At 45.9% G+C, this 9896-nt stretch overlaps 1 gene segment (V, D, J or C); it reads right to left on the bottom strand.

Moving 5' to 3' along the window:
- LOC146813330 (T cell receptor beta constant 2-like) overlaps nucleotides 1–9896 on the bottom strand; it is a 934578-nt gene that overhangs the window by 74982 nt on the left and 849700 nt on the right.

Here is a 9896-nt window from a genome sequence, read left to right as displayed (position 1 = left end):
TTACGTGTGGAGATTGCCCCTCTGCTAATCTTTCATTTACGGATATCTCTGCCCCAGCTGCGCAGTCCCTACACACAGACGTACACATTTTAGTAGTAATTGTGGGAAGGACAGAGGGGAGTGGTTGAAAAATGGGGGGCTCTTACAGCTAATGGGATGAGGATAAGGGACCAGTAAAGAGGGGTTTAGAGAGGGTTTTCTGAGGGACACGCACTCCCCCACAAAAAACTGAAACTCGTCGCTGTTCACAAATTGTCCTTCTAAAGTTACTACATCCAAAAACGGAAACAAAATGATAGTCAATTACTACAGCTCAGAGCTCAAGTAAATACAGCATCCAATATGGGCAACCACCAGTACTGCCACACACTCCCAAAGAAATCATTGGGGGAGGAACGATAAATAAAACTTCATGGGAAATAATGTTAAATTAAATACATTGAAATAGTTAAAAATATAAATAAATATCATTTAATGAAAAAAATTCTAACAAATACAACATATTTATTATTTAATAAAAAATATCTTAGAAAATATTATTTTTAATTGAAAAAGTAATGCGTGTTAAATTGTAATAAACTGTAAAAAAATATTTAAATGAATCCTGTAATCTGTAACCTTTAATAATTAATAATGATAATAAGACATTTAGGGGGTCATTAGGACAGAGGGCGGATCGCCACTGCCCGAATGGCGGTGGCAATCCGCCCGCTAAAATCCACCGTCCGCATGACTTTTCCCTCCCGCCACATTACGATCCGCACGATTGCCTACAGGGGGGAAAGGCCCAGGAATATGGTGGCGGTGCCTTGCAGGCCCCACCATCCATATTATCATTGCGGCGGTGAACTGCCTTTCCATGGCGGAGACTCCGCCATGGAAAGGCAGGCGGTTTGGTCTTTGGGGGCCAGCTGCGGGCCCCCAGGGTGTTCGGGGGGTGCACAGGGGGGTACCTATGGTACCCCCCTGCATTGTCATGGACATGGTGGCAGGCACCTCGCGGTGCCTGTCACCTTGTGCATGACAATACACACAGTGCATTTGCAGCATTGTGGCGGGCGGTGCTGTGAGCACCGCCCGCCTCAATGCTGGGAATGGAGGATGCCACTGCCACAGTGGCGGTGGCATCCTAATTGCAGGTGCGGGACCGCCGCACCACTGGCGGCTGCTCCCAGCACCCCTAGGGTGGTGGGCGGACTAAAGTCCGCCCGCCATTCTAATGGGCCCCATAATGTTTTACTTTAGGTGGGGATGTATTATTTTTGTACTTCAGAAATATTAGTTGTAACTTAATTTATTATATTTAAATGAATTTGTTGTTTCTTTAATTCTACATTGAAAAGAATATAAAGTTAATTTGCAATAATTTAACCCAAAAAATGTACAAATAAGCTTTTTTTATTTTCCATATACTTCATCTTATGGAGACTCTGCAGTTGAGGTGGGGATCTCTGTATGGCAAAGTATAGGGAAAACTAAAAATGTTTACTAAACATTCAAAACTTTGGTAAAAATATTAATTTATTAAATATTATGATAAATTCACACTATATTTTCATTTTAAACATAGAACAAAAGGCAAGCAGAGCTACAGTATTATTACCTTACTTTTCAAATTATTGTATTAGTTTAATTATATTAAATTAAATTACCGTTATTTTTCAGAATATTAGGTTACTGTAGATGGGCAACATATTCATGCATCCATATATATTGGCCATTGCATGGCCCTTTGCGTTGCTGCATAGATGCTATTGCGTGACTATGTGCGGTGCGCTATATAGGCTACTTCGTAGGAAACTTATGAGTTGCATTGCTATTCGCCGTGCGATATATCGGCTACTGTGTGGGCACACTCATAGAGCGTCGTTTGGGAGAGAGTAGTACATCACGTAATATACATTGGAGTAGCAATGTGTCAGAAAACTCAAAAGTAAATGGCGAGCTTCTGCCTGTCACGCTCAGGAAATGATGCAATGGGTGGGTCTGCATTCAAGGAAGTGTAAATGTTGCTTCACTTCCTGTCGGTGTCTGTTGGTTGGTGCTGGTGATGTGAGGAGTTCTATATGAGTTTGGTGATTTTTTGGTTGTTTCTGGTGGAGTCTGTGTCTATTCTGTCCCTGTAAAGTATATTTTGTGGCTAGGGGCCCGATTTGGATGTCGGGTGGAGAACTTCGGATCAACAGTTTGAGGTACTCTGCCCTACATCCTGAGGTTTCCATCTGATTGCTGTATTTTGATTACGGTGGTCGTAGAGAAAACCACATAGGGATTCCGCTCCTCTTCGGAAGGGCTGTGTGAGCCTGTCAGAAGAGGAGCAGAATAGTATTCCCTTCAATGATGGCGCAGCTGGGCTTGCCTGCAAGGATTACATTGTCGGTTTCCGAAACCAATCCATGCCGGCCTTTCTGACATGAATTGGCTGTTGGAAAGCGACTTTGGGGGCCCTAGCAGGGCCCTCTTCCCCCTGGCCCTTCACACATAGAACTGCCCTCAACATCCCTGCCCCATGTGGAATTTTCCAATGGGAGCTTGTGTTGCGGGCGTTTACAGCCCACCGCAAAAGCTTCCAATGGAAAATTGATGTTTCCAACCACACTATGTGCGGTCCCTTGTTGATTTGAAAGTGCGTCTGACGGACCCTTGCTCCTGGACTCTTGGCCTTGGGCTGTTGTACTGTCTCTGAGCCCACTGTTCGCCGGAATTGCCGCTGGGGAATCTGTGGAGAGGCTGTGCAGTCTGTGTTGTGCTGGGGCTTTTGGGCAGGGCTGCGAGCGTTTCTGCAGGGACTCTGTTTCCCAGGAGTCCCTGCCTGGCCGATTGAGAACACCTGGCCCGCTCTCCCTGTCAGCCCCGCCCCCTGCGTGTCACGTCTGACCCATAACAGTGGTGCTTACTTCCGCTGCGCGTGAGCGCGCGGGAGCGTCCTGGGAGAAGCCCGGGACAAGGGCGGGACCGTCTGTGGCCATCAGGGGCTGAAGGAGGCTGGGCTGGGCCCGCTCTTTGACATTGCGCCTTCTGACTACTTGTTACAGTATATTCCCTGTATCTAGAGATCTCTGGTGTTTGCTTATAAAGTATTGTTCTTTTTAAAGCTCGTTGGCTGCAAAGTATGTTTTCTCCTTCAAATACCACTGCCCAGATCTCTACTCAGGCCGAGGTGGGGTCTGCCATCTTGGGTCCTCTAGACAAATACTTTAGTCAGGTAACCCAAGCTATTGACAAAGAGATCGCTTTGGCGGAGAGGCGCACCGAGCGTAGGTAATCTATTGAACTCCTTAAAATTCCTTTGGAGAAACGGCCACCTCAGGGTTTCCCGGCATTGGTTCCTCCCCTGTCATCCCTAACCCTGCCAGCTGTACTGGAAACGACTTATGCTTTTCCCCCTTCACCAGAGCTGTTGGCTGGCTCGTCTGTGGGTCACGACGTGCCCATTTTGCCTTCTACCTCGTCCACTATACCAACTGGCTTACCTACAGGGCAGGTGAACACTGCCCAACCGAGTGTGCCAACTCACGTGGTTAAAACTAAACCAAGTAACAAAAGAAGTGCTGCCCCGAAGAAGTGCTATCTTCCCAAAGATCCGGAAAAAATAAGGAAGGTTGGAATATGCCTGCGCCCTTCCTGCGAGCCTATTGGGGCTGGCTCTGGTGGGGTTAAGATTGTCAAGGACGGAGTTGTTCCGGCTAGTCCTGTATCTAACATGAATGACCCCTCAGCGATAGTATTGGCTGGGACCTTATCTTCTGCTCCACTCCTGCTCCTCGAGTTGGAGAGGCTGATGAGGTCTCTCCTGACTCCTATTGAGGAACGAGTTAAAAAATTAGCGGATCGGTTAGATCATTTCGAGCAGGCTACTCTAGATAACTTTTTTTCCACCAAATCCCTAATCAAGTCCCACCCTAGGACGGGGGATAGCATCAATTTTCTGAAACCAAATGGCCAGGCAAATGGTGTGTCCATCGCTGAGCCTCCTCCCCCCCCGTAGTCAGCATTGCAAGTAGGCCTCAGTCGAAGGGACAAATCCCCAAGACTAATTTAGATTTGTCAGACCGTCCAAGTAGTAATACCACTAAAAAAATCAAGCTGCCTGATACTGTAGCTATGGGTAATAAAGATAGCTCCAAAAGTGGCAATCCTGTATCTAATGGTTCCCAACCCTCACCAAGCATTTCAACACCCCGTCTTGGCGTTCCTGTTAGGGGTAACAAAGACAGTTCCAAAACTAATAACACTGTATTGAATAGTTCCCAACCACCACCAAGTATTCCAACATCCCGTCCTGCTGCTCCTGCCATTAGCCTGCCTAACACCCTCCCGATGAAGGCACCCCGTAGGATACCTCCTATGAATCTCACCCCAGATTCTTATCCTTTCGTGGCTGTCCTCACTAATGTACCACCTTTGTTGGCCGGGCAAAGAGAATCCTTCCAGATGCCAAAAAACAAGGTAATGCACTGGTTAAAGGCAAATAGACCACTGCCCGGGGAAGTGGACGGGCTGATTATTGGAGTGAGAAGGACAGACTGGATAGGTTGTACTCCTAAGCACTTGGGGGGGGAGTGTATAGTTGTTAATTTCCAAGATCCTAGGGTGGCACGTCTGATTACGAAGCAAAATTGGGGCACAAGCAGTGGTGGAATTGGTGTTGTTGATCTCACATTCTTTTATCCAAGACCAACAGGTGTTCAATTTGGTATGACCAGTGAATTTGGTTGCTATAGCAATCTCCCCTCCCCAGGGTTTGTTCCTTTCACTGTACCCTTACAACGGGGCAACTTTTATAATGGACCAACGTACAATCGTTTTGAAGTGATGAAAGATCCGGGGTGGGTTCATTGACCAAATTCCGATTATTCCACGAACAGTAGGGAAGGCATGACCCGTTGGGATATATGTGGGAAGCCTGTGTTAACTGTTTTGACTAAAAATGTGGAATCAAATGAAATGAGAACTGGTTGGGAGACTGTGATTTTGGAGGAAACATGTGGGGAGTGTATTCCAATTTCTGGGGACTCTGAAAATGAGGAACTAATTACACTTAGCACTGTTGGCACCTAGGAGGTTGATCACAACACTGAGTATACCATCCGAGAGAGGGAGGGGTATGACGGAATCTTAACAAACGACTTTGGGATGTCCTGTGTAGAAGCAGTACCCATGGACGGCCCCAGTTTAGGGAAGTTTTTTTCATGGAACATCGCGGGGTTGAGTAGCAAGCTGATGTCCCAAAACTGGATGGATTTCGTCAATGGCTTTGAAGTTTGTTTATTTCAGGAGACATGGGCTTGCGACCCTATATTTCTTCCTGGCTACTTAAATTTTTCAATCCCGGCCAGTAGAGGCGCTAGGGGTTGACCGATGGGAGGCCTTACATTCTGGGTAAGGCAATGTCTTCAAATAACAATCAAAGTGGTGGATCTGGGTTGTAAGGACATCCAAATGCTAAGAATAGCCTCAGAAAAGTGGGGAGGGATAGATATATACAACATCTATGCCAGGGGCAGTACCACTGGGAGTTCACCCATTCTAGAGGCTTTGTCCACTTTTTTGGAATCGCAGTCCCTGGGTAACAAAGTTGTAGTAGCTGGTGACCTAAAGAGGACTTTCGAACCATTGGATAGTTCGGATGATCCCCTAGGGCAAGAGGAGGATACGCAATGGCTCCTGTTAAGCGGTGGATGAAAGATATATTACAACTGAATGCCATTTGCCTGGAACATGGGTTGAGAGCCCTAAATGGGAGGACGAAGGGCGATAGGGAAGGTGCCTGTACATTCGAAAATGGTCATAACCAAAGTCGGATAGACTATGTCCTTTGCAGCCTCAATTTGTGGCAGTTGGTATGCGACATGAAAATCGAGGGTAGACTGGAAAGTGACCACAATCCCCTCTGCGTGACCCATAACTGGTGGATGGCCATATCAGGGAACCCTCAATTAATTGACGGCCCAATGCCTAACATGGCTAATGACATGTGCAGACTTAACTGGTCGAGTGTATTGGCGAATGCAGAATCTATGGACTTTATAAGTTCCGAGGTGGATACTGCAATCGCTGCTATGGAGGCTGCAAACCCCGTAATCCCAGGTTCTAGGGAAATAACGGACATACACAACAAGCTCTTTTCCCTTTTAAAACCGCATTTCTTGAGGTCCCGCAAGATAAATAGGAAACAACCAACCAAACCAGCTAGGTGGTTTAATCATCAGTGCAGGGAAGCGAGGTTAAGCTTGGGAAGAGCAATCAGGAATAGGGACAGGGCAGCGATTAGCGAGGCTAGGAAGCACTACAAGGTTAGCGTATCGCTAGCAAAAAAAACATGGGACGAAAAGTATTGGGCAGAACTAAAGGATGCCTCGGGGGCTAAGGATTCCAGGTTATTCTGGAATATTGTCAAGTGGGGTAGAGGTGGAACTCCAAATAAACCCGACAATAATGTCGCTGAGGGTGCCTGGGTGGATTATTTCAAACCCCAATATGCTGAGACTACCGAGTTTAAGGATGTGGAAGTAATTTCAGCTGTATTCCCCACTGGGAATTTATTTTCCCCTAAAGAAACTGAAGTTGCAATATGCACTGCCCAAGGGGGAAGGGCCCCGGGTCTAGATGGGATACCCTCTGATGTTTTCATAAACGATAAGGCGAGGTGGGTTAGGTATGTATTCCTTTTGGGAAACGCTATTGCGAAGGGAACGGCAGTCCCAGAGTTATGGAAGGGAGCAAATATTATACCCATATATAAAAAAGGGGATCGGTCCCTCCCGGCCAATTATAGGCCGATAAGTTTGATTGCCACTATCCAAAAAGTGGTAGGGAGAATGGTGGTAAACCTACTAATGGATTGGGTAGACGAGAACAACGCCCTGTCCCCTTATCAGGCTGGTTTTCGGCGGGCTACATGCACAGTTGACCAGGTGTTTTGCTTTGCTCTGCTGCAGTGGGGGACGGTGGTGCTCGGCGAGGGCAGCCTGTATGTTGCCTTTGTCGACTTGCGGGCTGCCTTCGACCTGGTCCCAAGGAGAAAGCTCTGGGCAGTTCTGAGCGAAATAGGCCTTCCGGCTGAGTTACTCACCCTGATAATGAGGTTGCATGAGTGTAACTTCGCCAAAGTTTAGTGGGGTATGAATGGTGAATCATCTGCCGACTTTCCGATTGAACGCGGAGTACGACAGGGGTGTGCTATGGCCCCCCTGCTTTTTTCCCTATTTATTAACGGAATTGTGGCTCGGATGCTGGATGCCAGTGTCGATGCACCTTCGTTGGCGGGCCTCAGGGTTCCGATCCTGATGTTCGCCGACGATACGCTGATTTTATCCAAAACACCGGCTGGCTTGCAGCGAGCTTTAAACATCATCGATCTTTTCTGTGGGGAACATGGCCTGGAAGTTAACGTGGGCAAGACCAAGCTGATGGCCTTCTCACCAAAACGTAGACCCCGGCCTAAAATACTTCTGAACAATTGTGAGCTTGAGGTGGTTACTGTATTTACCTACCTTGGGGTGCAGATAGCAAACAATCTAAAATGTTCCCAACATATAGAAAAGGCGGTCCTGAGGCATCAACAGATTTTGGGGGCACTTCGGGTGGAACACAAAAAGTCTAAATCAAAGCCTATAAAACCAGTCCTGGCAGTATATGATGCCAAGGCTATTGGGTCTGCCCTATATGGGGCTGAGCTGTGGGGTTTCGAGAGGCTTCTCCCCTTGCAAATATCGGAGAATAGGTTCCTCAGGGGAATTACGGGTCTCCCTCAGAGTACACCACTAATCCCGCTTGGTCTTGATTTAGGGAGAAGATCAGTTAGCGACCGAGCGCGATTGCGCCTGATTCTCTATTGGAGACACCTCTGGACTACCCCAGAGATACGGCATTATGCAGAGGGGTTCCTTGCCATAATTAAAGCTGACACCTTTCATAAAATAGTCTGGTTAAAAAATCTTAGGACTGCTTTAGGTGACCTCGGCCTCTCCAATTTATGGGATAATCCATCTGGGGAACCCTTTCCAAGCAAAAACATAATTAAAAGCTTATATTGGGATTGGATAGATGGCAGACTCTGGAGTAGAACGAGATCAGACACAATGGCGGGGCGTTTCTTAGAAATCAAACTGTGTCCTGCATTGGAACTATACTGGGACAGTAGTACTTACCCAGTGGATAGGAAGCTTTTCTTCCAGTTAAGATCAGGTGCCCTTCCTCTGAGATCACTGACGGGTAGGTGGAGGAGTTCAACCACCTCGTTCTGCCCGGTTTGTGGTGCAACTGAGGAAAATATAGGTCACTTTCTATTCTCGTGTAAAGCTTATGCCACCCGAGAAGAGTTTGGTTAGCTCCTGTTTGTAGAAATCTAGGGACATCCAGGGGTGTTGAGGCGCTACGAATTATTTGCACCGCCACTGATATGCCTATTGTTCTAGGAACAGCAAAGTATCTGGGGTGGGCATGGTCCATTAGACGGAGGGCAATTTCTATTAATGTAATATAACTGGGGTATCAAGTGATTTCTGTGTAAATGTACACCAAAGAGTTTTATTGTTTATGTACGCACAACTGTTTTAAAAGTATGTATAAATAGGACAAATGTTAATGTGATGTATTTTAAATGTATGTTTGTGCTTTTATTAGTATATTCCTCGAATAAAGCTTTGAATATATACTATGTGCGGTCACTTTTCGAAATTAGGGTGACGGAACCTGGTCTGTTTTTCCCCTACTCTGTTGAGAGAAAAACATTTAGGAAATACAATTACAATAAGGTGGACCTATAAATTTGCAAGACAAATCTATAATCAACCAGGTAAGTATCAAAAATATATATTTCATTTATTTAACAATGTTTTGTTTTTTTGAAAAGTTATTTTTACAAATAAGAAAATATAAATAAAACAGATATCACAATGTCATTCATAAGACTTGAACAGATATCAAGCATGATGTAGATCTATTGCCTCTACTTACACTTCTCAGTCATACTCACTCATTCGTTCCTACTATAACTGTTTCTATACATTTAATTTAAATGACATAAAAATAGAGAATGCGAATGGTGTATGGTTTCAAGTGGAGCATGAACGGCGCACAGAAATCATTGCAGTTCAATATAGAAATACATTGTTGCAGATAAAAACTTTTTGATTGCCACGGCTGACGAAATTCGTGTCCTCCACGCGTTTCGGCGTTATGCCTTCATCAGGTAGCCATGAGAATAAACAAACCTCATATGATATGTAGAGGTCCTCTATTTTTGAAAGTAAAACTGATGAACTGTGAGAGAACACAGTGTAACTGGTTTGGAGACCGGCAAAATCTGTGGTAAGGATATAATAATGTGTGCTGCCGGTGGGTGGATCCCTACGTTGTGTTGATAGGGACGGGCCCTGCTGTTTCGGGTTCACAATCAGAGGTGTGTCCCACTCGCAGTTGTTAGATATTTCTGTGTTGCATAATGCGAGGTGCAGCCTTGCCAGGCTTGCCGGGGAATAGGATAATATCCCACCAAATGCAGAGACTGCTAACAATGGTCACGCAACTCGCGACTGCAGGCATGAAGCAGCGTAGCATGTATCGCGCTGCAGGAAGACACACACACGGGCCAATTGGACACCCGTGGCCCATGTGTGTGTCTTCCTCCAGCGCGATACATACTACGCTGCTTCATGTGCAGACTGAAGACAGTGTGATTGCTGCAATGTAGAACTCTCTTCTCAGTGTTGTTGTAAATTGGCCCTGTTTTTCAATGTCCCACTATGATCTATTATCTAATGGGCTACTTTTATTCCAGTTCATTAATTGTTTTTGAGGGGCACATTGGAAGTAGCCTACGTGCAGTGCATTGTGGGTACTGTTTGAACTGGATTACCCCTAGCATCAAGCTTTCCCCTTTCTGTCTAGGA

The sequence above is a fragment of the Triturus cristatus genome, chromosome 7 (assembly GCF_964204655.1).
Source record: "Triturus cristatus chromosome 7, aTriCri1.1, whole genome shotgun sequence".
Classification (NCBI taxonomy): Eukaryota; Metazoa; Chordata; class Amphibia; order Caudata; family Salamandridae; genus Triturus; species Triturus cristatus.
Note: the sequence above shows the minus strand (reverse complement) of the source record. Positions and strands in the feature narration are given on the sequence as shown.